The sequence below is a fragment of the Heteronotia binoei genome, chromosome 4 (assembly GCF_032191835.1).
Source record: "Heteronotia binoei isolate CCM8104 ecotype False Entrance Well chromosome 4, APGP_CSIRO_Hbin_v1, whole genome shotgun sequence".
In the NCBI taxonomy this organism is placed as follows: domain Eukaryota; kingdom Metazoa; phylum Chordata; class Lepidosauria; order Squamata; family Gekkonidae; genus Heteronotia; species Heteronotia binoei.
In genome coordinates, this window is record NC_083226.1 from 46,068,059 (window position 1) to 46,073,570 (window position 5,512).

Genomic DNA, 5,512 nt, shown 5'->3' on the forward strand with positions numbered 1-5,512 from the left:
AGCACTGATTTGAATACACATGTACAGAAAGAGAGAGAGAGAGAGATGAACAAGGACCTGTGAGACTCATGCAAGAGTGGGAAACACAGTCTTTTATCTCACTTCCCCTGCCCCCTCTGCTGGCCCTTTCCCCTCCCTTTTCCATCTCCTCCCCTTTTTCTTATTTTTTTTCTTCCTACCTATCTTTCTCCTCCTACTACTGAAATGGCTGGATTCGCATCACAGTGGCCCCTGTCTTGCCCTCCCCACTGACTCCTCCTCCACCTTCATTGCTTCTTCATACCTACAGCCCCCTTACTTCTTTGCAACATTGCTGGCTCCATCTCCTTGGCTCACCTGCTCTACTTGCTGCCTCTCCCCACCCCACATACCTCTTCTGAGGCAGTTGTAAGGGGAAGAAGGGGATTTGCCACAGCCTTCTCCTCCCCGCTTAGTCAGTGCTTCTTCCACTTTGTAATCTCTTTCCCAAGCAGGAGAAGGAGGTGAAATGAGTCAACAACAGCAGAAATGCTCCCTCCATTTCACTGTCGTCTCCCTAGGGCAGGGGAGGGGGTAACTTGTGAAGGAAGGAAAGTGCTGCTACCTTGTTGCTTGTCCAACACACTTTCCTAATTTTTTTCCTGCCATAATCCATCTACCTGCCAACCACCACCTGCCTGCCATCTCTGTCTGCTAGCCTAATACCTTCTCCTCCCTGACCACACCCAATCCACCACTACTAGTGGCCACTATCCCTAACTATCCCATTTTCTGCCTTGATGTTGCCTGCACATGCAGCAGGGAGGAGGAATTTAATGTAATTCTTCCTCCCATTAACCCCCCCCAAAAAAAAAACTTGTTTATGCAGACCTGTCCACAGAAAAAAAATGTCTTCTGTCTATATCCAGCCCCCTCTTCTATCCACATAGCTGCCAAGTTCAAAATTGTGTAGAAGATAAATATATGATATCGTTATATGATATAAATTCAGATATTTTGCTTCAGTGGATAAAGGAAAGACTGAGACCGATTCTTCACTAGCAGTTGTTTCACCCGTGGGCTTCTGCTTTCCCTGACTCAAGTGATCAATTTCCCACCAGTTGCTGTGCAGGGACATTTGGACCCATGGCTCCCTCCAATTTCCTTCACTGTTTCTGGATCTCTTAAAAACAAGACCAGTGAGGAATCGGTCTGAGAACTGTTGAGCAGCAAAAAATGGATTTCTGTAGTGCATGAAAGTGAAAAGGAGTATTTGGATAGAACAAAACAAGAAGCTTACTTTTGCAGATAACCCAACAATGTAGAGAACTTGAATGTTCAAATGTTCTCCACACTGGAAGGCAGGGATTCAGCAGCTTGCAGCTTCTGGAACAGTCCTTAGTCCTAATGGAATCCCATCATTTTCCATTGCCAGCTCAGAAGACTAGAATAAGAGGCAGGGTTCATATGCTTTTCCCAGAAGCTCATGGGTAAAGTGGCCACCATTTCCCTTTTATGTAGATGTACCAGATCATTTCATAACATTAAAGAGAATAAAAGTAAAGGTAAAGGTAGTCCCCTGTGCAAGCACCAGTCATTTTTGACTCTGGGGTGACGTTGCTTTCACAACGTTTTCACAGCAGACTTTTTACGGGGTGGTTTGACATTGCCTTCCCCGGTCATCTACACTTTCCCCCCAGCAAGCTGGGTACTCATTTTACCGATCTCAGAAGGATGGAAGGCTGAGTCAACCTGGAGTTGGCTACCTGAACCAGTTTCCACTGGGATCGAACTCAGGTTGTGAGCAGAGGGCTCCGACTGCAGTACTGCAGCTTTACCACTCTGCACCACAGGGCTCTGTTAAAGAGAATATTGCATACAGCACTGTCCATTCATAACACCACATATGCAACTAACCAAGTGGACTAGGGTTGCAGATTGTTGGCAGAGTAATTAACACAGCAATGGTGCACAACCTGATTAAAGAGTAGATGAAGCTTTGTTTAGGAAGTAACATACTTGATAGTAAAGAGGAGAGACAGATTCCTAACTACATCTCTAGCTAAGAGACATTGTCTTTTCTAACACAGATCAAATTTGATATTAATAACAGCTATAACAGGAACAACAGGGCCAGTTCCAGGTTCACACACCTATCCCTTTCCCTACTTATTTCTGCCACTCATGTGCCCCCTGTTCACTGCCCTTCTGCACTCACCACTCATGCAATCATCCCCCTCTCACTGCCACAGTGTCTGTCCCCCTTGCCACAATTCACATTGGTGCTGCCCATGCCCCTGTTCCTGGCTCACCCTGTTTGCTATTGCTTCTCATGCCCCCCCATTCATGGGGCTCAGCAGCAGCTGTGAGCCCAGCAGGGAACCTCAAGCCCCTGGCTGCCCCACTTCAGGATGTGCCAGTGCCATCCCTGAATATATCTAGTGCTTTCATGCTATGGAGAAAAGGGCGGTTTATTTCCCCTGATAGGATATTTAATCTGTTTGAGAACCTTTTCATTTGTGAGGGAGCATTCAGACTTGTGACACATCAAAATGGTACAATACAGGAAAAGCTTTACCACAATTCCGTGGAAGGTAAATCTACCCCTACAATAAGAATAAACAAGATGCCTATCTCACACTACAGAGTTCAGATTATATGGAAGGTAACATGGCTTCTTGGTGACTTCAATACTGAGGCAAGAAGGAAATTTATCACATGATGATGTGTTGTTGCATGCATGATTCTAAACTTTGTGAGGAAGTGAGAAGAACTTGCTGCTGGGATGCTACATTCAAATCCTGTGTGAATGTATGTGTGAATCCTTAGTTTCTTGAGTTAAAGGGTTCGGGAAGATTGCAATGTGAAAGACCTCCAACTGAGATCCTGTAGAGTCACAGCAAGTCAGAGTAGATATTATTGATCTTGATATTCTAGTGGTCTGACTCAGTGTATGGCAGTTTCATGTATTCATGAGAATCACCTGGCCAGGTATGCAACTAGCTGTCACCTCGCACATTTTCTTGATAATATTGCATTGGGTACAGTAGCCCAAATAGCCTAGACTAGTCCAGTCTCATCAGAGCTTGGAAGCAAAGAGGGGTTGACTGTGTTTAATGATTGGATGGGAAACCACCAAGGAAAACTGGGGCTGCTAATCTAAGGAAGGCCATGGCAGATCACCTCTGCTCATCTCTTGCCTTGAAAATCTTCATAAGGTCGCCATGAGTCAGCTGCGGCTTGACAGCATGCTTTACTCATGGATAAATGGGTCTGCTAGTGTCAAGAGAAACATCTATGTTAATGTCCACAACAGCATATTTCATATTTCTGTCACAGTTGCTCCCATTTGTTTCTTGGGGCCATTACATCTTAAACCATTCCAGACAACCATGACTACTTCATCCCTTTCTTTCCTTATTAAAAGCAATGTTTCTAAGTGCCAGGAGGTACATCAGAGGAAATGGGAGTAAGGTTGGAGAGGAAATTGCTATCAGCAAACAATGAAGAAGTGGTGCTTGCATATTCATAGTTAGACAATGCTATTACAAATTCTGACGGTTGTAAATCATGGTAACAGAAGAGAAAATTTGGTGCTCCTAAAAGAGGCGCAGCAATGCATTTTAATGATTGGAAGGAATCTAGTGTGAATTACTGAGTTTTTACCAATTAGCTGGCAATAAAACAAAGACAATAAAAAGTACCAAGGGTAATCTATCACTACATGAATTTTGTTCATTCAGTTGACAAATATAATTTGGTTTACATTATTTATGGTAATGCGACACATCATAATGCAGTGGTAAATGTTCTGTAACACAATTTGTAAAAGAAGATGGGGCAATACTTCGCACCCCTCTCAGAAAGAATTGTAGATGGGACGAGAGTGCTGACTTTATTTGTGCTATGAAATTATAGGTAGGTTAATTAATCCCATCCAAAGATCTGATATACATGGCACAAGGGTGTTGTGAGGATTTAATGTGTGTTCGGTGGGTTTTGTGCATCATGTAGAGACACTGAAGCAGTTCCTTTTTGGCATACTTCAGAAGTAATATACAAAGGGGAGAGAAGCTGCATAACTTCAATAAGGTGCTACACAGACTCACCACCGACTTTCCTCAGTTTTCTAAGGAACAGGCACACAGACACAGGCTCACAGAAACAGAAAAAGTAGCTATCACCAGAGGCATTCATTCCAGTTTTAGGTGCAGCAAGAGCAGAGTGATTTTCAGGTACCTGACATGATGCTTTGCATAGCTGGTGAGATCTACGTATCTATCTAAAAGCTTTCTTTATCCTGCCCTTCCTACAAGGCATTACAGGTGGGTTATCTAACTCTCCTTCCCCATTTTGTCCTCACAACAACCTTGTGAATTAGCTTCGGCTGAGAGAGTAGGTGATGATGTAAAGGTCACCTTGTGATCAGGATCATAGCAGTGCTGGGATGTGATTGGGGGGTTGGAAGCTGTGTTGCAAACTCACCTGAGCTAAACTATGCACATGCCTTCAGACTGTACAGGAGACAATGACTGCAGAGATAATTTAGTCTTCACCTACCTCACAAGTGCCCTGTCTCTTCTCATTTCCATTTTGTTTTAGTTGAGGGTTATGCCCATTTCATTCTTCCCATCATGGCCTCAGTTTTTTTTTTAATCTACTTCTTCAGTAAAGTGGAAGTCGATTTCCCTTACTGAACTCTTATAAATGACACACTTATCCTAAGTGATTAAAACACTAGTGTGGCCTCTGAGTAAATAAACATAAATCTGAGTCAAAATTATTGAACCAAACTAGCAAGGTAAGTCACAAAAGTCATGGTGAACTACAATGACTTCAAATCCTACATGAGCACTGCAAAACTGATTTCCTTCAGCTTTGCTTCCCAAGGCACATGACAAATTCTAGTACTTCAGAGTAGTCCCGGATCTCATTAAATATGGACCTGTTGTTCACTATCAAATGACAGTCTAGCAAACATGTTTAGGATAGCAGCCTTAGGCAAAGACTCAGAGTTCCCAACCTATAGGTGGCACGTGGAGGTCTCCCACAATTCCAGTTGATCTCTAGACAATCAATATCAGTTCCCCTGAGGAAAAAAAAATGACTGCTTTGGAAGATGGACTTTATGACATTATACTAGAGCTGCCAAGCCCCCGAGCCAGGCAGGGCTTCCCCCGTCTGGGAGGTTCCCAACCCACCAGCCCGTATTGGGCCAGTGGGAGGAACCTCCCCCAACGTTGTCAGTGCAATGATGTCACCCGAAAGTGCTGTCATCACACCAGTGATGGTGCACGGTGGCCATTCTAGGCGTTTCCAGGAAAACTCTGGTTTTCCTGGCTGCTCTAGCCATTTGGGAGGGAAAACTCTATGGTACAATAGGTACCATGGAGTTTTTCTCTCCCAAATGGCTACAGAGGCTGGGAAAACCATAGCATTTTCCCAGAAATGCCTAGAGTGGCTGTGAGTGATGTCGCTGGCATAATGACATCACTTTCAGGTGATGTCATTGTGTTGCACATGTGCTTTGCGCACGCGTGAAAGTCCCCCGCCG